Source organism: Erinaceus europaeus, chromosome 4 (genome assembly GCF_950295315.1).
Source record: "Erinaceus europaeus chromosome 4, mEriEur2.1, whole genome shotgun sequence".
Classification (NCBI taxonomy): domain Eukaryota; kingdom Metazoa; phylum Chordata; class Mammalia; order Eulipotyphla; family Erinaceidae; genus Erinaceus; species Erinaceus europaeus.
Window position 1 is genome coordinate 129,734,622 of NC_080165.1, and position 26,688 is coordinate 129,761,309.

The 26,688-nt window shown below is 36.5% G+C and overlaps 1 long non-coding RNA gene across 1 annotated transcript in view; it reads left to right on the forward strand.

The window, feature by feature from the left end:
* The window catches only part of LOC132538319 (uncharacterized), a 120,565-nt gene that overhangs the window by 79,422 nt on the left and 14,455 nt on the right, over positions 1-26,688 (forward strand). The window contains exon 2 of the long non-coding RNA XR_009549713.1: positions 17,193-17,278. This is a non-coding gene — a long non-coding RNA (uncharacterized LOC132538319). The remainder of the gene's footprint in view (positions 1-17,192; positions 17,279-26,688) is intronic.

A 26,688-nucleotide genomic window follows, 5' to 3' on the forward strand; every position in this document is an offset into this window, starting at 1 on the left:
CCCAAACATTAAGGAAGCATATAAATACAATGAACTGTTTGCCTCCTCAATCTGACCCAGGTTCTTTATATATTTACATCTAACACAAGAGCCCATGTAACTTCTGAGTCCCTGTCAGTTTGAACTCACAGTCCATGATCACAGCTGGGAGCATTCTAGGCTGCACTCATTTCAGGACCAGTCTGCCCAAGTGGTAGAGGGTGTTGACCCAACCTCCCATTGGAGAGTCTTTCTCCACTCACTAGCCTTTGGAGGAAGTTTCTACTCTGTAGTTGGAGGAAGAAATATCAGGATATAAGTTTTTTTTGAGGGGGAGAATTAAACCTTTATTTTAATTTCAATATTTTTGCTTTAACACACACATTTAAATAGTTTTCCATGTAATATATTGAGACTCTCTACTTATATATGCCTACTCTTTTAGGAAGAAGGATAGTGAAAATTTTGTTTTTGCTGAGTTAATAACCTGTTTACCAGTATTTATCTAAGCACATTAGCTTGCAGTTCGGTTGCCAAAACAAATGGAAATTCCTTGTCTTATATTGGATGCAATTTAGTTAGGTAACACTTTATTTGAGAGCATCATGAGGGGAATAAGTTTTTCCACTTAAGAGAATGTTCCAAATAAATGTTCAAAATTATCTTTTAAAAATGAAAACAGAGTGAGCAGTTTTTATTTTTTGCTGAAAAACTTCAGTGACTTTCTTTTATTTAAAGAATAATGCGTGTTTTATAACTTCCCATTCCATTTTGTTTTATTTCCTTTCAATTCTCTTATCTTCTGTGATTTACTTGATTTTGTTTACCTCCCTCTAGACCAATCATGCTCTTTGAATTATCTGATTACCAGATACTTTTTCATGAGGCCACAATCTCCATATTAATTTACTGTATCACTTCTTGGTGTTCCCATAGTACTGATAAGCATTTCTAGTACAAAATCATACTGTGTGGTTTAAAAGTTTCTCTTTCAAAAACTTTATTTATTTTATTTGCTAGAGACAGAGATAAATTGAGAGGGGAGGGGAGGGAGAGGGAGAGAGAGAGGCAGAGAGAAACCTGCAGCCCTGCTTCATCACTTGTGAAGCTTTCTCCCTGCAGGTGGGGACCAGAAGCTTGAATCTTGTGCACTGTCATGTGTGCATTTCACCAGGTGCACCACCACCTGGCCACTAAATCCTCTCTCTCCCTCCCTCTCTTTCTTTCTTCCTTTCTTTCTTTCTTTCTTTCTTTTTCTTTCTTTCTTTCTCCCTTTCTCTCTTTTTCTCTTTCTCTCTCTTTTTCTTTCTTAGATTTTATTTATTAATTAGAAAGTAGAAGGAGAGAGGAAAAGAACCAAGATACTATGGTATATGTACTGCGGGGGATTAAACTCAGGACCTCACGCTTGAGAGTCCAACACTTTATGCACTGTGTCACCTCCTGGACCATGCCACTAAAAAAATTTCTTTCTTTCTCTTTGCCTCCATGGTTATCTCTGGAGCTTGGTGCCTGCATTACAAATCCACTGCTCCTGGAGGCCATCTTTTTTCCATTATTGTTGTTGTTGCTGTTGTTGGATAGGACAAAGAGAAACTGAGAGAGGAAAGGAAGACAGAGAGGGGAAGAGAAAGAATAGACACCTGCAGACCTGTTTCACCACTGCGAAGCGACTCCTCTCCTCTGCAGGTTGGGAGTTGGGGGTTTGAACTGGGATCCTTACGTGGGTCCTTGTGCTATCTGTGCTCAATCCGGTGCGCTACTGCCTGGCCCTCCAAATTTCTATATTATTTCTTTTCACTAAGGTAGAGTCTGATAGTGGTCAAGACATATACATGCCTGCTCCTTAGTTATTAAATCTTTATGATTGCAGAAATTCAAAAGTGTCTAACACATTGTTTCTGCTTCTCATGGTTGTGGTAGCAAAGTACCATTGGCTGTGTGGGTCAAAACAATATTTTTTTTGAATTGTTTTTTATTGGGGAATTAATGTTTTACATTCAACAGTAAGTACAATAGTTTGTACATGCATAACATTCCCCAGTTTCCCATATAACAATACAACCCCCACTAGGTCCTCTGAATCCTTCTTTAATTTGGGCTCAGGCAATAGCACAGTGGGTTAAGCTTACATGGAGTGAAGCGCAAGGACCAGAGCAAGGATCCGGGTTTGAGCCCCTGGCTCTCCACCTGCAAGGGGGTCGCTTCACAAGCGGTGAAGTAGGTCTGCAGGTGTCTTTCTCTCCCCCTTTCTGTTTCCTCTCCTTTTTCGATTTTTCTCTGTCCTATCCAACAACAACAACATCAAGGACAACAATAACACTAATGACAACAACAAAATGGGAAAAATGTCCTCCAGGAGCAGTGGATTCATAGTGTAGGCACCAAGCCCCAGCAATAACCCTGGGGGCAAAAACAAACACACAAAAAGCACCAATATTAATTTTAGCTGATTGGGTCGCAGTGTGCCCAGTGGAATACACAAGTTAAAATGAGCAAGGGCCAGGGGTTCAAGTTCTTAGTCCTCATCTGTGTGTTTGGACTTTACAAGCAGTGAAATAGTACTGCAGATGTCTCCTTTCTTTTTTCCTCTCTGCCTCTTCTCAATTTCTTTCTGTTATATCAAATAAAATAATAATTAAATTTTTTTCTGTTATAATTTCAGCTTTCATAAAACTGAGGTGTCAGCAAAGTGGCCCTCTCTCTAGAGGCTTTAGGGAAGAATTCATTCATTGTAACATTTTGGTGTCCTCTGGTAATCCTGGCTTTGCTTAGGCAGTAGCAAAGAAGAGCTAGACATACAAATAAAATTTAGTTTCTTTTGCAAATACATTACTATTATGGAAAATTGACATGCAAATAGTACTAGATCAATTGTTGAAAATCTAATCTTTCAGCTTTCTGTACATGACGTTAACAGTTCACATTTTGTCTTTATTTGGCTACAAGCCTAAGAAAAGTGACTTTTCAACTGCCTTTATGACAATATTAGTTTTGGAAAAATATAACCCCTGGTTAGGAAGTTATAGGTAGATGTGTAGAAAGTGTAAATTATACATTATTAATAATACATGAGTGATGGTGTTGCCACAACAAGATTATCTGACATAGTTAAAACACCACCTGGGGTTAGAGATGAGAATTCATAGGATATCTAAGATACTCAGTCATGCGATGTTTCTTTCGTAAATCCTGTTCACCCAAGAGAAGAAACAGTCATAATGGGACTGTGGCATTTCTAAGGTTAGAGCTGTGCTTGACTAGTTTCAGTGAAATGATTTTGATGTTAGAAATATGAAGAAGCTCAGTTGTGGTGAATAACCATGTGTTCTAGGAAATGAAAATTAGAAAGGGGTTGATAGTTTGGAAGGGAATGGAGGTCTTAAAGGCACTTTGTTTTTAGAAATAGAAGTAGTTCTACTTTTAAAGGAATAAGAATCTGAAAGGAAATCACATGGTATTGTTTGAAAGAGGGATAACAAACATTGAATCATTCCTTGCAATAACAAGAAAGTTCTTTGATTTTAGGGTGGAGATAGCTGCAGCTGAAGGATGTTCAGGTATTATAATGTTACTATGAAAGATGGATCATTTGTCTAGATAGTGAGACAACCCAGGATGACATCTTTTGTTAGAGACAAGATCAGAAGTCAAATTTTGAATACACAAAGAGTTGGGCAAGTTATGCAGAGATTCATTCCTTCTCATAGTTTCAGTGTCCTACCTATGAATTTAATGAGCTTCTCTTTATTTCTGATAAATCAATAAATCATTATGCCTTTAAAGATAATTGTTTAATATTAAAATTATTGAAATTTAGTGTTTACCTACTCAAAAATCTCTTAATTTGTGAGTGGAAATAATGAGTGAAACACTAATTTGTTTTATAGTTATGGTCAATATTTTTTCTATACATTTTTTTTTAATTTCTTTTTTTTAGAGAGAAATGGAGAGAGGAGGGGAAGACAGAGAGGGGGAGAGAAAGACACCTGCTGACCAGCTTCACTGCCTGTGAAGCAACTTCCTTACAGGTGGGGAGCCAGGGCTCGAACCGGGATCCTTATGCTGGTCCTTGGGCTTTGTACCACGTGTGCTTAACCCGCTGCGCTACAGTCTGACTCCCTATTTTTCTATATTTTAAAGATAACACACTTGGAAAGTCAATGTAAGGAAGGCAAGATGAAAGAGTTAAATAGAGCTCTCTAAATATTAATATGTTATAGCTTTCAGCTTAAAACAAGTTATGAATTTATGAAGTCAAATATTTGATAAGGTTATCTAAGAAAATTAGTTCAGGTAAGGAAAAATGTCTTTAATTCTCTGTAAGAAAATGAGTTTCCTGGAAGTTTACACCATGTATTTTAAACTACCAAATTTCAAAGTTCTGGAAATATTGGATCTATAACTTATTATTGCTCTTCCAAATTATAAGACTCTGAGCATTTCAATGTGAAACAATTACTTGTGAATTTCTGAGTTATAACATTATAATAGAACATCCTGAGGCACAGAAATACAATTCTTGGGCTTGACTTTTCAAAGCATAATAGATTAGAAAAGTAAAATAAAAAAAAACAGAGCTTCAAATATAGGGTATTATTTATAGAATATGGCCAAATATTGACTATTTAAAGCATGGCTTATCAGTAATATTTTGGGAGAAGGTTAGGATAGCAGCTCACACTTGATACTGCCCCAGTGTGGAAAACATCAGAAATGTAGGTAGGTGTGTTTAAAGCTGTCATTGTCTGAATGTTATTACATCAGGTACATCCCTTTGAAGCCATAAGATATTGAGTTTATTCCAGTTATCCCATGCACAATTTCCAAACCCTTGTGGCAGTGGCCAGACATCAGAGTTATGGATTATTTGTATGTGATAATATATATTTCTTTCTTAGCCTGAGAGCCAGGAAAAATCTCTGATATATCTAGACTTTGCCCTAGAGCAGTATTCTTGAAACAAGGGGCAGAGCTTGACAAACAGGCCTCATAGTATTATTATTCAAAGGAATTTATCTAGAAGACAAATATATTTTGCAAGTTTCAAGGCAAAAGTAACAATCAGTAGGATTTTTCTGTTTGTTTTAACTTTTGTTATTAGTGATTTAATAATGATTAAAAAGATTGTAAGATAACAGGGGTACCACTCCATACAGTTTCCACCTAGTTAAGACTCCCAGGTCAGGCTTGCTGCTCTCTTCATTCCACAATTGAATCTGGGACTTTAACAGTTCTTTGCCTCAGAGTAAATGCCTTTAATCTTTTTTTTCCCATTCATTAATTTTTTAATTTGTATTTTTTTGCCACCTATAATGATAACTGATAACTTTTGTCAATTATTATAGGTTTATTATAGGGACTCTGTGATTGGAAGATGACTCCACCATCCACCATCATCCTTTTTCTTTGATAGAGGCAGAGAGACAGAAAGAAATAAGGAGACACCTGCAGCACTGCACCTCATCCATCATCCCTCCACTGTTCCGAGGGTCCTGAGTCCTCATGCATAGTAATGTGTGACTGCCTAGAGAACTTCTTAAAGGTGTGCTTATGAATTATTTTTTTCCTCTTTCTGCAATATAATTATTTTTTTCCCTCTTTCTCCCTGAGGACAAGTATTTGGAGAAATAGGAAAGCAAATACTCAGTTTCAGCAGGGAGAATTTCCTCTGGCAGCGGTGGGGAATGCCTAGCTCTGTGGCCTTATGATTGGTCTGGTCCTGCCAAGGTGCTTTATTCATAACAAGAGTAAATGCTAATTTTCAAGTTGATAATTTTTATGGTCCATGAATGATGATATAAATATCTAGTTGGTCCCCCACCGCAAGCACTAAACTAGAACCAGTATTTATGTGGCAATATGACCAATGGATTTTTTTTTTTTTTGCCTCTAGTATTATCACTGGGGCTCAGCTCAGTGTCTGCACTATGAACCTACTTCTCCTGGTGGCCTTTTAAAAAATGTTTTAAGTTTATTTTTATTGGATGAACAGAGAGAAATTTGGAGATGAGAGAGCTTCCCTATTCTTTATCCCTCTGGGAGTATGGACCAAAATTATTTATGAGGTGCAGAAGGTGGTATGTCTGGCTTCTGTAATTGCTTCTCCACTGGACATGGACATTGGCAGGTCAATCCATACCCCTACCCTGTTTCTATCTTTCCTTAGTGGGGTAGGGCTCTGGAGAGGTGAGGTCCTTGGACACATTGGTGAGGTTGTCTGCCCTGAGAAGTCAGGATGGATTTGTAGTAGTGTTTGTAACTTGGTGGCTGAAAGGCACTAAGATATAAAGCAGAGCAAACTGTTTAATAAGCAGACACTGAATGTAGGAATAGAGCAGATGAAATTAGTGGTTTTCATGTGGGAAGAAGCTAGGAAGTTTATTTTAGGTATGTTCCAAGGGGCCCATGACTTCAGTAATTTTTGCCTGAGCCTGATAGCTAACTGCAGGTGTACTAAAAATAGTTTCTTGGAAGATGGTGTAAGAGTTGAGAATAGGACTGGAAACCTGTATGAGGGCAGAGAGTAGCTCCCAAATATAAGGCAAGTGTATGAATGCCATTAACTGTTAAGCCCATTGGTCTGATCTTGGACCTCTCTATCTATAATTTTTGTATAAATTTGGGACCAGAAAACTTCTTCAACATTAACAACTTAAAAATTAGTGTTCTGTGGATCTGAGGGCAATCTGGTTATGGCATCTGTCATCCTATTCAATCACCAGGGCTGATTTAGCTGATTCTGACTGGCTAAGTGGTTGCTCCCTTTCTCCCTTTCTACTTTATGAGTGTCCCCTCAAAGCTACTACACACTTTAAAGAGGAGAACCTTCCTCAAATAGGGACACATTGGTCTTTGGTTGAGGGTGTAGAATTAGTTGGTTCTCTTGCTAGAACCTCCAAACAAACTTTCAAGAAATTGTGCCTACATGGTAAGAGGGAAGGAATGGCTTTTCTAAAGACTCTAGGGTCTTTACTGTCCTTAGCTTAAAATAATCTGCATAGTAAAAAGAAATATATTGAAGAGACCAACTCAGAATCCGTATCTGAGCACCTTCCAATGATAACATACAGAATCTGTCTTTCTTGTGAGTTATTTCACACAGCTTAATGCCCTACAGATTTATCCATGCTGCCCCAAATTACAAGAATACCTTTCTATTACTGAGTAATATTCCTCTCTTTCTCACTGTGTGTATATGTATCACATTTTTTCTCTCTTTTTCTCTCTCTGTCTCTCTCTGTCTCTCTCTCTGTCTCTGTCTCTGTCTCTCTCTCTCTCTCTCTCTCTCTCCCTCTTTCTAATTGCTGGGGCTTCACCCTACTGGATTGACAGCTTCAGATAGAGAGATGGAAATACAGGGAGGAAGAGAAGACATCATAACAGTGGGGGAAAGTTTCAAACCTGGGTTGAGTGAACAGAAAATGTGTTACTTTCTTTAAGAAACTACCTGGCTGCCCCCACATTTTCTTTGTCTATCATCTAACAAAGGATCTTTTATGGTGTATCCACAATTGGGCTATTGTTAATAGTACTGCTGTGAACAAGAGTTTGCAGATATTTCTTCAAATTATATATGCCAAGGAGTGGTAACAATGAAATACATGACAATTTTATTTCTAATTTTTTGAGGAGAAGATATAATGTTTTCATGATGACTATACCAATTCACTTTACTACAAACAATATATAAGGCTTCCCTTTTTCCTATATGCTTGTTAGCAGGTGTTCTCAATGATATGCACTTAGTGAAGTGATCTCAGATAAATTACAGAAGACAGGGTTCTCCTTTGAACTCATAGATTTTGATGAAATAGAGGAAATTCTATAACTGGCATTTTAAACCATTGAAGTATGATAGTATAAGAAATAGTTTTTAATTATACTAAAGCTTTAGTAACAAAACATGCTTAGATTTTAAAATCTGTCACTTTCTACGTTAGTATTTAATTAAAATAAATTTAGGCAACAAATCATAACTGAGAATGTGAACCCAAGTTCTCATCATTTTAATGCTTTACAGATAATTTTCTACTGCAAACTTGATTATTAAACATAAGGAAATGTAATGTTAACTTGAAATGAAAATTACCTCTCCTTATTTCTTCATCAGTTTATGAAATTAGAGTAAAAAATACTTTTTTAGGTTGCATGGTTTTTGAAGATAAATCTTACATTTTCAGACCTGGGGAAATATTGTTATAGGGGAAAATTTATAATAGAATGAGAGAATATAATGACTCCTAAGAAGATAAAAATGATGTCCCTTAGCTTATTATTGAAATTATTCTCAGAAATGTTTTCCCATTCTATACATATATACAGATATATCATTTAATTAGTGATGTTATCAACAATAAGTATAACTTTTGTTATGGAAATGACTGTAATAAAATATGGCATATGGTAATATTTTTCTTCAGTAGGGAGTGATTTTAGGATTTAAATAGAATAGACTTTGAGATGGCACAGCAGAGTGAAAATTATGGAAAAAGATATTCTTCTAAGTATTATAGTGCCTTAAAACAGCATTCCTAGACCTTGCAAGTATTTAGTTATTTAGAGACCTGGGATTTAGCAAGAAAAAAATTTCATCTTGGATTTCAAACTGGCTTGGATCTAACTTGACTGAGTTATTTAATAATGTTTTCTTTTTAAATAACTAGGAGGGAACACTTTATCTGAAAATTCTAATTCTTTGGCTCTGCTATCAAGTAGATTCTGCTATTAAGTTGGCTTGATGTTTCACTTTTAATTTCTGGGCAAAAGTTGAAGCAATTTAGCTTATGTAGAAAAGTACATATTGTTTTGCTGTTGACATTTCAGTTAGTCTTTTTGTATTTTTTTAAGTGATATCCATACTTTACACTTTGTCTCCTTGCTCAGTCAATATCTGTTTCCCCTAGTCTCTATCCCAGGTAAATACTTTAATAAAAATATCACAGCCTCACCCAACTGAAAAGTTAATTCTGATGTATGCAAGAAGTACACTACAGTTTCTAAATCTACCACGTGTGAAATTATCCATGCTACTACCTGAGTATCTGATGCTGCAAAGCTAATCTACACAATCTTTACCCCAGAGGAAGACAATATTATTATGATCAGGTAACAAATTTTCTCCTTTCCCCAAGTGAGGCAATACTTTGGAAAATTTTCCATAAATTTAATATAAGTTGACTTAATTTCTACAAATGACTTATTGCTAAAATTCTCCTATCTAGGCTGAATTTCTGCCTCAAGGATAATCTGCTTGACTGGAGTCTTTACCTTTTAATTAATCTTATTAACCTTCAGATTGCTGGTCTTTTCCTTACTACCAATAATCTCTTCCATGCATCTCTTTGCAATGGGCTGATTTTTCTACCTGAGTCCCACATCCTAAACACCTGACCTCAGATCAGACTCAGGTGCCAATATATGCAAATATGCACCAAACACAACTTACCCCACGTCTCTGGGGTTTTGTCAGACTTCATTTATGGTTTTCCTAAGGTACTGTTATTAGTGTGCAATATTTCAGGGCATTTTGGCTGTGATAGTTTTTATTCTAGATTGTCTTTTAAAAGATTTTTCCATATAAAGCTATATAGGAATACAGAGTCTGGATAGATCTTACAGAGGTAGTAGGGAGATTTCCTTTCTGATCAGGATAATAAAAATCTTATCTCCTTAGACAAAGATAGCAGCATTGTTAGCATCACTCTTCACTGGATTGAGAGTTGCACAAAATGAAACATGGACTGGAAATGATATATTGCATCAAAGCAAAGGACTCTGGAAAGGGAAGGGGGAGGAAAAGAGGGAGAAAACCTTGGGGTCTGGTACATAATTAAACTGTATGTAATGAATCCACTGTAAAACATTAACCCCCTCAATTTAAAAATAATAATAAAAAAAAGGATTGAGAATTTACTAGACTCAGCATTCATGTGTTAAACCTGCTGTGTGTGACCGGCATCTTTGCCAGTTATTTGGGATAGAGAAGTTTAAATCTGACATAAACATGAAACGTATTTCTTGTTATGTTATGAGTAATAAAGTCCTTTGTTCCTGAACTAGGAATCACATGTCTTTTGCTAGCAAGTATGAAAATGACAGGTTATGATTTCAGAACAATTATGGTAAAAAAACCATTCCAACCTGTGTTTTCAAAGTGGAAAAATGCAGACTTTTAAAGAAATATTTATGAGAATTCTAATCATTTATCTTCTTTGTGCTCTCATATGAATTAAAAAAAACCCTGCTGTCTCAACATTATCATTCATAGTATGGGTAAATGTTGTTGCCTTGGAAATGTAAGTACATAGACTAACTCTGCATATCTCAGAGATGACAAAGACACAGATTGAGGCTAGAACATCCTGTCTCCAGAGGCATATTCTTTCCACTGTGTCACATAAATTTTATAGAGAATATTAACGGATGTATTGATTAATTCTCTTCTTTCTCCTGTTTTCTCTAGTTTCAAGAATTACAAATAAACTTTTGGGTGAATAAAAATAGCTCACTTGGATTGGACTTCTGCTATGCCATGCATATGACCCAGGTTCAAACCCAGCCTCCACCACACTGAGAGAAGCTTCAGTGCCAGGGTGTTGTTTGTTGGTATGCATGAGACCCCTTCTGTTTCATTTGGTTTAAATCCCCCCTGCTTAACACTATTCTATTTACATAATCACTGTTAACAAGTACCACCCTCCCTCCAGGGCATTGGTGGTTCAGTGATAGGATTCTCACCTGCTCCGCCCCCTCCTTGTCACACTCTGATTTTCACCAGTCACTTTTCTCTCCACCCTCTCTATGTCACATCCTGTTTCCACCCTACTTGGCAAGTATATATAAAGACAGCATTGTGAGTTTTACAGTACTTGAGTTTAGCTTAGCTCGTCTTAGATTGTGCTGCGTCCTGCATGAATAAAGAGATACTGCCTACAGCTCAACCATGAGTCCCTGGTCGTCTGTTACCCGCCCGTGAAACCAGCCCGGTGAAAACAACATAACCCGTCGAAAACAACAGGTTTTTTTTTGTTTGTTTGTTTTTTGTTTTTTGTTGTTGTTGCTCTTTTTTTTTCTCTTCCTACTTGATTAAATATACCTGGATTAGTGGATCCTCAGTTACAAAAACAACAAGAAAACTATAATATCACCTAGAGTTATGAAATCTGAGTCGAGGTGCTGTATAGTTTGGTTAGTGATGAGTACTCTTTTCCTTGCTTGCAAGAGACTGTTTTCTTCAAAGAGAGAGAAAGAGTGAGAGTTTGACTATCAATTTATGGCTTCATTTTATTATATATTCAATTTTCACCTTCTTGTAAGCTTTATCTCCTGGTAAATTCACTTAGGGTGTTAGGTTTTCAATACATAAATTTGGGGACTGGCACACTTATTCCATAATAACAACTAAAGAAATATTTCATAAACAATTTTCAGGTGATAAATTTTATGGCAACATTACAATTCAGTCTTCCAAGAATTCTTCTTCTGGGTAAATAATCATGGAATAAATGTTAGCAAGAGAGGGGATGCAAACTGCTTCTATGTGTCTATAGAGACAATGGAAAAATGAAAACATTGTGTTTAATTCTGAGAAAAAGAATCTGAATTCATTTTATTTTCCTTTTTACATTTTTTCCATAACTGTGCATCATATTTGTAATCTAGGATGACAAGTTTGGTGAATTTTAAAACAAAACCAAAATCTTTCGAAGTTCCTGCTATTAGATGAATTAGCTATTAGATGAATTGGCTATTCACACGTTTTTTTTTAAACCTCCATGCTTATTAGCACTGTGTCTGCAATTAACCAGAATCTTTACCTATAATTTTCAATTCTATCCATATACATCACAAATTAATCAAATTGTCTTTACCTTCTAAACTTCCTTGAGGCATATCCTATTAACTTCCAAGTTACTGCACTATTCCGCTCTGTGTGTGTGTGTGTGTGTGTGTGTGTGTGTGAGAGAGAGAGAGAGAGAGAGAGAGAGAGAGGAAGACTACTATTTCATAATGTCTATAGTAGGAGGGCTTAAAGCTGAATGACCATAATGACCAGACATTCCTTCCAAATGGCAGCAGTTAACTTGTAAAAAAAATAATTTTCAGGGGCCAGACGGTGACACACCTGGCTAAGTGCACATATGATGGTGTACAAGGACCTGGGTTCAAGCCCCTGGTCCCCACCTGCAGGGGAAAGGTGGCACAGGTGCCGCCATGCGAGCTGTTTGACATGGTACCAGCTTCACAGGAAGTTCAGCACGGCTGGACTCTCCAGGCCAAACTGAAACCATCTTGCCTTTTGCCATGTATAGGGTTTAGGATTAAGCTTTGTGTGGTCTTAATAATATTTACCTATGGCCAAGCTCAGAGCCTGACCAATAACAAAAGTAATAATAAAACCTGCACTGCACTCTGATCATAATGGAACAAGCAATATCAGTAATTAAGATTTTTTCAGGAGGCTCTGGGAAAAAATGTTTTCTTTTTTATCTACATCACTTCCTTTAGTATTCCCCCTAAAATATAGAGAAAGATTGGTGGTTCCTGCGGTGGATGGGCCACCTTATAGTTATGGTACCTGCCTAGATACAATGGGCCTTTTAATTTACCACCCACCACTATGCTCCCACTTCCTTATGCAGGAAGAGTACACAAGAACCTAGGTCACATGGTGGGCATATACAGAAGATCGATTCCAGCTAGAGAGCTTAACTTTATGGAGAGGCTGGCCAGGAGCCTTCTCAGTAAGGAACAAAACTCCTTGATCAAACAATGGGACAGATTTTTGAAAAATGGCTGCTCAATTTGTTTAAGGCCCCTAGAAACATAACAAGCTTGAACTTTCTATGAACCATTGGCTTCTGATGCAGAGGGGCAAGAGGATGGCATAAACATATAGGTAGACTATGAATCTTAATCAATAGGACACCTGCCTAGCACAAAGGTACAAGAATAACAATAGAAACTGTGATGTGATCTCTAGGGAGAAAAGTGCCCCTGGAATGTGAATGTTCCACAAAGCAGGAGGTGTTCTCTTCCTATGCTGTTCTTACTTGGTGATTTTTGTTTTAATAATCAAAGCCTTGGTGATTTTTGTATTAGTGACCAAACCTTGGTGATTTTTGTTTTAGTAATCTATATCTTGGTGATTTTTGTTTTAGTGATCTAAGCCTTATGAAACTATCAAAATAAAGTTCTGCTTAAGTATGACAGAGCTGTCTGCTTGAGCTTGATTCAGTATTGACTCAACTGGTGTCTCATTCTTCCGCGTTCTGTGCCGATGCCCCTCCTCCTCCAGGATGCCCTAATTACCTGCTGGGGCTGGCCCCCGGGCAGGAAAGCTTCAGGAGTGGTGAAGCAGGGCAACGGGGAGTCTGTCTGTCTCTCTCCCTCTCCATCACCCTTCCTCTCTCAATTTCTGTTTTTATCCAATAATAAATAACTACAAGTGAAAATAAATCTTTTTTCATAGAAATATTTTCTTTTCTGTCTTTAATAGTTTCATAAGGCCCAGATTATTCTTACTTACCTTGTATCCTTTGTGGTGTTTTTCATAAACATAAAAGAAATTTTAGTTATCTATTACTATATAACAAACCATACAAATTTTAGTGGATTAAGACAACTAGCATTTTGTTATTACTGTGAGACTTAGATGAATAGTTCTTCTCTATATGATGTTGGCTGGAAGAGTTGAGGCGACTATTTATTTGAGATGGAACAGGTGAGATGATTTACTCTTTGATTCTGGCCATCATCTGGAAGCTGGCTTTCTTTCTTTATTTGCATCCAGGGTTATTGCTGGGGCTCAGTGCCTGCGCTATGAATCCACTGCTCCTGAAGGCTTTCCCTCTCCCCTTTTGTTGCCCTTGTTTATCATAGTTGTTGTCATTGTTGGATGTAGGACAGAGACAAATCGAAAAAGGACGGGAAGACAGAGGGGGAGAGAAAAACACCTGCAGACCTGCTTCACCGCTTGTGAAGCGACCCCTCCTTGCAGGTGGGGAGCTGGGAGATGCAACCGGATTCTTATGCTGGTCCTTGCTTGTAGCCATGTGCGCTTTACAGCTGTGCTACTGTCCAGCCAGCCCCAGAAGCTGGCTTTCTTACAATCTTTTCCAAGGATAAAATTTTCAGTATTGGAAAGTAAACACTACCCTTTGTAAAGCCCAAGTATGACTGTATCACAGTGAATTTCTAACATATTCTGTTGGTCCAGAGAATTAGTCTTACAGAAGGGAATGACTAGAATTTGTAGCCATGTTGAGTAAAAATACTCACTTATTTTACTACTATTACACAGAACCTATGAAGAGCATAATTTTAGTCACTGAGTTTATGGCAATGAAACAACAACAACAACAACAACAAAAATCCAAGTAACTAAAATTCTCTGTTCAGTGTAAAATGCCCATTATTGCTGGGGAAAAAAGAAAATAAAAAATTTTTAGCTATTATGAGTGAGGTGACTATGTCACAGTGTACACTATTTGTCACAGTGTGGAAGTGAATAGGGTCCTTTTTCATTCTCAAAGTAGACTTAGATGAAAATTTATTTGGCTATTATAAATACGGTAAAAAATAAAGCAGAAAGATTATATATATATATATATATATATATATATATATATATATACATAGAGAGGGATAAAGTGGAAGAGGAGGAGGAAAAGGAGGAGAAGGAGGAGAAACAAAAGGAGAAGATCCATTCTGGTCTCCATAGTGCAGGCAAACTGACACTGGTCATCACGCCAGTCCTGTGCTCTAGCTGCTAAGCTGTGCTCCACCCGTCTAAGCTCCAACACACAGAAAGATGTGTGTGAATTGTGTGTATATGTATATGTTATTATATTAGTTAAAAACAGCGATGAAAAATGATGTAAGTAAAGATCTAAGAGTTTGTGAAGCAAAGTGTATGAATGTATTATTTGCCTCAATGGAGAGGAAATTTAAACTTCACACATGAAAACAAATAAAAAAATGTGAGATACACATTGCTTTGTAGATCCACACAGACGAGTGTTGTTCCCTCTAAATTAGTATGCTTTCCGGCTAAAATGGTTAATAGAAGACACCCGAAGTTCCATAATTTTTGTTTCTGGAAGGAGAATTTGCATGCTGCAAAAAATATTCTTTGGTATTGTTATTTACTTCATCTTAGAAAAACCAAATTCAGTTATGGCATGATCTAATGTGCATTTAAAAAAAATCACAGTCCGTAATTTTAAAAGTCATATAGATTTCGGAGTGTATCTCTTATGATAGTTTGGAGAACATTGTGAAATGTAAATGTTCTTCACCAGAGGGTGCTATAGGCATCTGAAATATACTACAACTGCACAGCCCAGTCTAAGTATTCAAGAACTTGAATTTTGCTTTGGGGGAACATAAACATAACTTTTTACTCTTTTCCTATTTTCTGGCCCTTCTTTTTCCATCATTCTCATATGTTTTAACAACTTCAACAATATAGCACTTTAGTGATGCTTTAGGTGAACAAATATTAAAAATAATTCAAACCACAATGACCCAGGGTGTACATGGTTTATGGACACATAGATAGTTCATAAAATGGTGCGCATGAATATAAGCAATATAACTGTGTTGAAATATATTTCCTTCTTAAAGGTTGACTTGCTTGTTTTTACTATTGGAACACTAACATCTGGTTATTATACAATGTTTTCTGCATGAGTAAATGCATCCTTGCATACATGTTAGGCAGATTTATGCATATTTTTGGTGAGGTTAAAAATTTATGTTCAAAAAATAGAATAAAAATATCTTGGCATCATAAATTATGATAAAGTATTACCCAGAAAGTTCCTTTTTACCATAAGCCGGGTTGACCTAACTTTACTCTCTATGAATATAAAAAATAGTAATAGCTATGTCAAGAGGTTATTATGTGAATTCCTGTGAGATTCCTAGTGCAATCCCTGGTATATGGTAAGTTCTTATTATTGAGTGTGAAAGAGTGCATGTGTGTGTGTGTTTTGTGTGTGTGTTTAGTATTGAACTATCATGTCTATACCACTTAATCTCTTAGAAACACAAGCTAGTTCATTTAATCTTTCTGTACCTTGATTTTTCAGATATTTATCTCACATATTTATTGAGAGATTTAAACTGACCAATACACATAGAACATTTATCACCGGATATTTCTCAGAAGACATTATATTATTATGAATTATTAAGAAATAACTATACCCTTTGGTCAGGCACAGTTTCTTTTTTATTGTTAAAACTGACGTATGTTCCTTTAAACTGTCCAGTTATAATCTGCTTTATTTCTCCAATGTTGATTTTTTTTTTTCCTGGAGAATTGCCTTTTCTTTGCTTGCCTACTTTTGCACTTCTTTCCAACTAAATGACACATCTTTAACAACTGATCTGCTGGCATAGATACTACCCAAGTGTCTTTGAACCGTTTCTGCGTGGTTCTTTTATGTGGGCTCTGAGATGTCTTCATTCCAACTTACTGCTATTTTTGCTAATTTTCAAAGTAACCATTTGCATTAGAGATTGAATTAGAAAGCTCACAGATAAGCAACTGAGTATGGAAAAAGGCTGAGTCTGCTTGTTATAATGCCATGGATCACATGCCATTTTAAAAGGCTGACTGACGCCTTTTTTAAGTTAGCTACTGACTACGGGTTTAAACTTCTGACTTCAAGAAAATTTTCATTTGAAACTCTTGTTTTTCTAAGCATTCAGTCATAGGTGAAATTATTTATCTGTTTATGAGCTTCTCCTTATCATTCTTCTCTCACAAGGACTTTGCACGGAATAGACTCTAAGTGAAGGTCTTGGGAGGTGGGTAATAGTTTATTCTGGCAAATGCAGTCATGAAGTTGGATATTAGGATTATTTCAAATTTTTAGGATTTTCCCCTCATGTTTTTAAATTTATCTCCTAGCTCCTGTCCTCTTCTTATGCTAGAAGGAAATCAATCCCTTTGAAAGAGTGGTTTTTCATCAAATATCTTGTATTTTTTATTTTCCATTATTTTTTCTATTTTAATGAGTATTTTACCATCTAAATACTTTGTGAACATTCTCATTTTTTATATGATATGAAATATATCTCTATGATATGGGAATGCATACATTTCATTTTATTTTTAATAAACTAACTTGGGCATTAAATTGTTTCTTTTTAGCTATAATTCACCAGATCTGAATTTTACATTTTTTATCTGCCTCCAGGGTTATCGCTGGAGCTCAGTGCCAGCACTACGAATCCACTGCTCCTGGTGGCCGTTTTACCCATGAGGAGATAGAGAGAGAGAAAGGTAAGACACCTGAAGACTTGCTTCACCACTTGTGAAGTGGAACCCCTGCAGGTGGACACTGGGGGTCTTGAACCGGCATCCTTGCACAGGTCCTTGCACTTAGTACTGTGTGTGCTTAGTACTATGTTTGCTTAGCCAGGTACACCACCATAAAGCTCCCTGAATTTCACACTTTTAAGTGAATATATGCATATTTTTCTCACATCTGAGGTCACTGTAAGAATAGTTAGTTTAAGAGTTAGCTCACTTGTAACTGCTTTGGTATGTGTGTGACCCAAGTTCAAACTCAGTCCCTGTTACAATGGGGGAAGCATTGGTGCTGTAGTCTCGTTCTCTCTGAATCTTTCTATCAAAAAATGTCAGTCTGGAGTGGTGAAATGCTGATGATGAAAGAAACAAACAATCAGACTTAATACAATTAAATGTTTACTTAGTAAGAGTTGATGAAGGCTGGGGAGACAGCTCAGTACTAGAGAACTGGGCTTGCAAGATTGAGGCCCCAGGTGTGTCTCAGGTCTGATACCTTCATATGACAGAGTTGAGCAGTGTTCTGGGCTTTCTGAAAAAAAAAAAAAAAAAAAAGTAAAAATATCTGACGAAAACGAAGTTTTCATTGAAGAACTATCACTTATTTAGACAGAAAAGCACAGTCATATATTCACAACATTTTTGTAGTATTTAATTCAACTTTGTTATTTTCAGTTTTATCTTTTTTATATTTATTTTTTTAATTTATTCCCTTTTGTTGCCCTTGTTGTTTTTATTGTTGTAGTTATTGTTGTTGTGGTTATTAATGTTGTCGTTGTTGGATTAAGACAGAAATGGAGAGAGGAGAGGAAGATAGGAGGAGAGAAAGACAGACACCTGCAGACATGCTTCACTGCCTGTGAAGCCACGCCCCTGCAGGTGGGGAGCTGGGGGCTGGAACCGGGATCCTTATGCCTTGTGCTTAGCGCCGCGTACGCTTAACCCGCTGCGCTACCACCGGACTCCCTCTTCACTTTTATCTTAATGTTAGTCGTTACCTTTCTTGGTGTTTAATGAGAAATGAGCACAGATTATATCGTGTTACCTGCAGAAGTTTGTACTTCTCAGGGTGATAAGCCATCAGGCAGAATAAACATACTTAAAGTATTATTTGGCATTGTTTTCACCCCCCTTCTTTGCATGTCACTATCTTTTTTTAGCATTAAACATTTTCAACACACTTAGTCCCTTCTCAAGCAATTTCCACCTTCAACTTAACCTCAAATCTTCACTTTTTTTTTCCCTCCAGGCTCAGAAGAAAGCAGCAGTGAATTTAATGGGGCAACTGCTTTCTTTTCTTTTTCACTGGGCAGTTAGGAAGGGCATGCAGGGGTAATAACCAACAATATGTAAACCAGTTGAGACAATGGACGATGTGAGTGGAGAAAATGGCCGAGTCTTCCACTTGTTAACACTGCATTCCTGTAAATGCTCAGGAATACGGAATGCAGTGGCATTTGAAACAACAGGAAACAACAGGAAAGTCACCTATGCTAGTGTGTAGGAGTTAGAAATTATGGACACATTTTCACTTTATTTGAGGAATGCTTTCTCCCTGTTGGAAATAGTCTGATGCCTAAGAGATATCTGTTGGTGAATCACTGGTTTTAATTGTCATCATTTCCTTCCACTCTTATATACTACAAAGAAATAGAAAGGTAGGAGAAAATCGTTCTAGTTTTTTCAGTGCAAATACAGTACCACATGGGGTCCAATCTGAATTTTTTTTTTTTTGCATTTTTCTTCTAGATATAAGGAAGGGAAGAAATAAAAGGAAGAAACATCCTTCCTTATATTCTGTCTTGTCCAGATGGTATATAAAATGCTAAAAAAAAAAAAAAGAAAAAGAACTAGGGATTCATATCCTGGAAGCCCTCATCAGTTAAACAGAATGACATGTAAACCAAGTTTGGGATTTGAGATGAATAGTATGATTTTCACTATAAGTATAAATGAATTACATCAAATAATAGTGGGTACAACTTACTCCTCAACAAATCCTCTGTGCCCTCTTTTGTATTAGCCTTTGCTATCTATCAGAATCAACGAGTGGAGTGGCTAGACAAAGAACTATGGCTCATTCAGTATATACTGGCCACTCATTAGACTGGCAATGGAAACTCTGGCTAGGAAGTTTATTAAATTTAGAGACTGATGATTGTTGAGAGCGGGAGTCTAGTTTCACAAATGCTTGTTGGTCTTGACTTTAATAAATAACAATGGAAGAATTCCTTAGGCCCCTTCTGCTAGAGGACACAGACATCAAAAAGAGATTCCTAATTAAAATGAATAAAAACCATTTTGCTCTTTGTTCTGGGGATTGGTTCAAACAGTTGGAGAGTGAGCAGATTTTTTGCTTGACTTAAATCCAATAATTTTGTTTAGATCTGGAAGAGTTCACTGAATTTCTTTTCCAATTCTTAGTGGGCATGTTAAAAACATTAGTAATATTTATTAGGGGGAGGCTTTCCATTAGCTTCAATGTGGACTTGAGTTGGGAGCCAACATTCAGTGAACCACTACGGTTCTCTGCGAAGGATCACTTGTTGCTTACTCACTTACCAATGGCTGGCATTATTATCTGCTAAATCAGATTCACATCTTCAACATTTGTTTGAGGAATCCTAAGAGCTCACTTATAAGAACAAGTAAGGTTGAAATAAAAATACTGAATTTTCTAGAATAGTATTTACTCTATGCCAGACATTGCTGTATTCTTTACACTTCCTTACTTAATCTTCACAAAGTTCTATGAAGCAACTAATAATATTATTTTTATGTTTTCTTTTAGAGGTAGAGAAGCTAACAAGATTAAAAAATTTTCATGTTACTAAATGTCAAGCAAAGAGAAGATTCCATTTTAAGACAAATGCTAAAGCTTGACAAGGTTCTTAGTACCTATCATATACACTACTTAAGTTTAGCTAAATTGTCTACATGGGGGAACTATACTAGTTGAAAATTTTAAATTCCTATATGTTCACATTAATTCTATACTTAAATGTATGTCTCCATGTGAATTTTCAAATTCTTAGAAACATTTGCCTGCTACTCTGTCTTGTTCCTCATGTTGCAGTGGACCAGATCCGAGCAGATGACCAAACCCTGCTGCATCAGCCTCTAGCAGTATGCTTGAGAGAGTAACAACATAGATAATCTTTGTTTTTAGTGAGTGCAGTTATAGTTTTAATAAGATACAACTGACCAAAACATCTTTCATGTGGTTCACGGCATCATCTAAAAATAGCCTGTTTTTATTGTGAAATAATATATGTAGCTTTTATGTGATATCTTTTCTTAGTATTAGATTAGGTTTTTGATGGTCACGAAACATGCTTCAGAACAGTGTCTTTTGAGGAAGGCAAAGGTAGGAAAGGTTTGGATTTTGCAATGAAGAGTATTTTCATCAAATCTTCTTGAGTATATAACCTATACATTTGAGAATATTATCTAAGAAGTGTTTGGTGTGAAATGTAGTATGAAAGTATATCTAACTTATTTTTTGCTTTGATATACCTAATTAACAAACTACAGTGCATGCCAGACTTAGTTCTGGAAAATATCTGAAAGTGCTACTGAATTCTACTTTTGGACATTGAGAAAAAAAAAATCAATAACAGATTATAAAATAGAAATGATAGACTCTTGTCAAATTATAAGAATACATCATTTCTAGGTTTGGGGACTTTATTGGGGAGTGGAACACCTGGAATGGAATTAGAGAATACTATGAAAGGAAATAAACTAGGGGAAAAATATATACCTGAAAGCAGAAGTACACAAGAGCATGCAGGGAATACCCCTCAACACTTCATCTGCGCTATTCCAGTCTTTGGGTCCATGATTGTTCAACAATTTGTTTGGCTTTGTATGTTAACTCTCTTTTTAGCCACCAGGTTCCGGATGCCAACAAGATGCTGACCAGACTTCCCTGGACAGACGACCCCATCAATGTGTACTGGAGCTCCACTTCCTCAGAGCCCCACCCTACTAGGGAAAGAGAGAGGCAGACTGGGAGTATGGATCGACCAGTCAATGCCCATGTTCAGCAGGGAAGCAATTACAGAAGCCAGACCTTCCACCCTCTGCAACCCACAACGACCCTGGGTCCATACTCCCAGAGAGACAGAGAATGGGAAGGCTATCAGGGGAGGGGATGGGATATGGAGATTGGGTTATGGGAATTGTGCGGAATTGTACCCCTCTTATTCTATGGTTTTGTTAAGGTCTCCTTTATTAAAAAAAAAAAAAAGAATACATCATTCTTGCCATGCCATTTTAAAATCTACATTTCTTCATTGCTTAAACATAGATATTTTATTCTGTAAAATTTTAAATCATGTTTTACTAGGGAAATAATGATTTACAAGACAGTGTCACATGGACAAAACTGAGGTTTGCTAGCAGACTATTAAAACTTTCAAAAGAAAAAAAAAGATATTTCCCCTTTTTACCACCTGCATATTGGTTCTATTTAAAGCTATTATTTATAATATTTCATTTTATTTATTTTTTACCTCAGAGCCAGGGTCTTACACATCATAATTTCACTCTTCAAAGATTTTTATTCTGATAGAAAGGGAGGGGAGGAGGGATGGAGAGAGAGAGAAAGAGAGAGAGAGAGATGCAATATTGGAGGTTCTTTGATGTCCCTGTGGCACTCCCAAGTGGTTTTCCCAAGAAACCTGGATTTCTTGCAAATTACTTGGTGAACTATTTTATAAGAAATTTTATAAGGAACTGACCATGGCAAATTTTCTTCTTCTTACATAAAGGTTAACTAATCAGTACAGAATACTGACGTTGTTCCAGACACTGCATAAGGTACAATGTGTTCTCTGACTTTTCTCTTTAAACTATCACTTGAATGAACAGTCTTTGTTTATAATTTGATCCCAACACACATATTTATGTTTGAAACCAGGCAGAAATTATTATCTTGGTTTTCCTTCCTCTGAGCTCCCTGTTTCCTTAGGTGAATTTCCCATTATTCTTACCACTATTCCTTTTTTTATAGATGATACAAATTTGTGTAGGTGGTTTAGAATGGATTTCATATTTTTCCTACCCTACATACCCCTCTAGATGCAGTTTCTGAGTTCTCATTCTATTTGATTCTTTTTAGTAAACAGTGTAGAATACCTGAAATCCCAAATTTATTTGTTCAAAATCTAAATTATAAGTTTTCTAAGATTTGATATTCTACTATGCATTTATATTTATATTTTAAAAACATGTCAAACCAGTATGATTTTCCCTTCAGTTATACTGTAAATACTTTTTGGTAGACTTTGTTTCCCTAGTTAATTTTTTGCTACTTTTTGATAAAAGTTAAATGGAACACTGACTCTAAGCTATGTGTTTATGTCTAATCATGGTAAAATCCTTTGGGTTTGATTATAATTCTTAGATAGTACCCTTTCTCAACTTAAGTAAAATAAGGGTTATGGTTTTCTAATTAGAATTGTAGGAAAATTCTGTACAATTACTGAGGAATTATTTTGAATTTTAGTTCATCTTTTATCTAATCATTTTTCTCTTAATTACATGCTTTGTTCTGTGTAATTTTTCTACTACTTTGACTTTTCTGGGAAAAAAAGAAATCGCTTATGTGAGTGGGGTAGGCATTGAATGAATGATTGTTCAAAGGGTTTAATGATCAGTTTTGTGTAGCATCAGTAGCTTATATCTTAGTGATGCAAAGGAAGAAACCTCTGATTTTACTGAGGATGTGAATGCAAATGGAAGTTCTGTATAATTAAGGAGTTTTAAAAATTGATAGGTGATTACATATTTGGAGTGTCCTAAAAGAATCATTTTCTTTAAAAATTATTTTTATGGTTTTTAATTTGTTATTAATAATACATTACAAGATTGTAAGATTAAAATGTATAGTTACATACCACACCCCCATCAAAGTTCCATATCCTTACTCTCCACATCCCAAAGATAACTACTGTAGTTCTTTATTTTAAATATAATTTTCTTTTAAAAATTTTTAAAAATTATCTTTATTTATTAGATGGAAACAGCCATCAACTGAGAGGGAAGAAGGAGATAGAGAGTGAGTCAGAGAGACACCTGCAGCACTGCTTCACCACTTGCAAAACTTTCTCCCTGCAGGTGGGGATTGGGTTCTCAATCCTGGGTCCTTGCCCATTGTAACATGTGCACTCAACTAGGAATGCCACCACTCCAGCTCTGAGTTTCTGGTCTAATATCTAGGTCGGTAATCCTTTTTGATTTTACCTTGGTGCCTGGTGTTAGGTCTAGTTTTAAATTTCTATATGTGACTAATTTCCCCAGTACCATTTGTTGAAAAAAACCTTCTTTACCCCATTGAATGATTTTTGGCCCTTTTGCCATATATTAAGTGGTTTATATGCTTCGGCTCATTTCTGGGTCTTCAGTTCTGCTCCATTGATCCAAATGCCCAGTACCATGCTGTTGATTACTGTTATTTTGTAGTATAAACTGAAGTGGGGAGCATGATACCTCCATATTTTTCCTTTTTTTTTTAAATTCAGAAGTGTTTTGGAAATTTGTGGCTTATTGTGGTTCTGCACAACTTTTGGGGTTAAGTTGTTCAATTTTCTTGGAAAATGCCGTTGGAATTTTGATAGAGACTGTATTGAAATTATTGATTGATTTTGGTGGAATGGCCATTTTAATGTTTATTCTTCCATTCCAGGAACAACTTCTGTGTGTCCTCTATTTCTTTAGCTATGTCCTATGGTTTTCATTATAAATGTCTTTCACCTCCTTTGTTAGAGTCACCTCAAGTTATTTTATCTTTTTGTGTTCAATTGTAACTTGTTTTTATTAGTAGTATGTATTCCATTTTATTGAATCCAGACTTAAAATAGAGATATGATATGCTATTTTATATCATTGTCCTTATCTGTTGGGAACATGTGTGAGCCTGATAGAGCTTAGGGAGAACCACCCCCATCTTTGGATGGAGGTCTGAGAAGATAACCTCTTGGTAAGTCTCTCTCAACCGAGGTGAGCATAAGGGGGGAAACTCAGACTTGGTTCTTTCCTTCTTGACTCTCAGGCCCACAGATACCCCAGTACTTCCCTCCATTAACTGCAGGCCACATGGCCACAGATTCACTCATTCAAAGTCACCTTCTGATCACAGAAGAACACACCTTATCACACACTTCATCACACACCTCAGACCCCAGACAAGAGAAATTCCAAACTATACGGCCCTTTGATATCCATCTTCTCTCTGTCTCACCCTACTGGTTTAACCCCTTTGCTTCTCTCAAATACCTTTGGATGATTAAGTTGCTTGTGTTATGGAGAATAACTGTCTTGTATCTCATCAATTCCTGTCATACCAGCCCCCTACCTTAGGGGCATGCTGACTGTTAAGAAACCTGTAACTTCTGTCATATTTCAACAATAATTAACTTCATTGCTTTTCTATTTAACTCATGTCCACTTTGCTAATAAGCGGACTCTAGGATTCTGGGACTCTAAGGACTCAGATTCTAGATTCACGCTAAGAGTCCCCTGGTGTCTTTTACTTCGTGTCACCCCTGTCGTGAGCGAGAAAGAACCAGCCCGTTACCTTTCCACTGGAGGACACCCTGATGGAGAAGGAGGGAGACACCCCGAAATCTGGCGCCCATAGCGTGGGGCAGAATTTCCCGACCCCAAGCACCCGGTTGAAAAAAATGCTGGCCCAACCTTAGAGGATCGGGACCGTGACTCCAGGAAATGAAGAAGCAGTACCAAAGTACATTGGAAGGTAACCCCAAGGCTCTTGTTTGAGTCCCTGTGATCTTTCTCTCCTTCTCCCTATCCTTCAAGCTCCAGGGAAGCTCATGGAGTGGATGCAGAGAAGGAACCTCAGCAGATCAGAACCCTGGCCAGGCTCTGAGAAACTGAGTGTCCTTCCCCTGTTTAATCTTAAACGAGTCTTACCTAATTTTTTCCTCTCCCACTTTTGTGGCATTTTGTTCTATACCCTCTCCTAATTTCTGAGTCAATCAGACATTAAAGTGGACCTAGGCATGGTCTTAAAACTGCTATTTACTGCTTAAAAGGAAAACGCAAAAGATAAAGTTTTTTTGTGACAGCCAGAGCCCTCAGAAAACGATTAAACCAGTTCTGAGTGAGATATTACCTGGCTAGCAAGTTATTCTTTAAAGAAAGAAAGAAATCAATCAAACAAGATAGTCTCTTTAACTTAAAGGTTATTAGAGAACCAGCACACACTTTTGATAGCAATTTAATAATTTGTTTCTTTAAAAATCTAAAATGTACCTTAGCCCAGAAAAGAAACTTCCAAAATTTTTTTCTCGGTGTGGTGGTAAACTAAGCCTGCCTGTTCCATCCATGCAGCCAATCACATCACAGAGCTCCTGCTCCACAGATTGGCAAAGACTGCAGTCAATCATCCCTCTAGCCACATCCGCCCCTCCTGGGGTCGTGGTGGGGGGGGAGTGGCTGTGAGCTAAGGAAAAAAATTTTTTTTTTTCACCAAGAATGTCTGTTTTAAGTCTGTGCTAACCTTGTTTTCACTAATATGTGTTAACCCTCCAAAATAATAGTTTGCTTTAAGTTTTAAATAAGATTCAGTTAAGCTAAATGTGGTTTTAAAGATCCCAACTCATAGAGTTGGCACACCTTTACCAGAGTAAAATATAAGACAGTTTCATCCTTCTGATAGCTAATATCAGCATCAATTCATTAGTTAAAAGATTTTCTGAGATCTCTAGGCATGTTAAAATGCCTCTACAGTCTCTCTCACTCTTGTGAGAATTGTAAACCTTAACAGCACCCCAATACCAACTGCCACTGTTTGTTAATTTGTTAATTCCATGTTTGAACTGGCTTTCTAATAACCCAGTCAGTGGAGAGCAGTGGCCTTGCCAGGAATAAAGGGTTAAACATGATATTCCTGGCCTGATAAATTTTTTTTTATTCGGCAGATGTGATTCAACAAAATTATTTAGTCTAATATTGTCATCTAAAATAAATGTAACAGTAAAAATTTATTTTTAAACATTTAAGCTATGAGGTTTATCTTAGCTTTTTAAGTGAAAGATCAATTAAGTTGTGTACCCACCCTTGTTTATAGCTGCCCTAAGGGTGTGATAAGCTTTGTGATAAACAAAGATTCTAACAAACTAAGTTTAAAATTGTTTAAGTGATTAAAAAAAAAAGTAAGCATTTTATCATGTCAACACATTAGGTATTGACTTTCTATAACATACTGGTATATTTTAATAAAGAGCCTTCTAAAATCATATGAAGGAACTCAAGCCAATTCTAACCATTAAACTTCTAACTTGGTACACATTATTTTCTCTTAAGTAAATAATTATAGGTACAATCTACAGATGAAGAACCAACTGCTCATATGG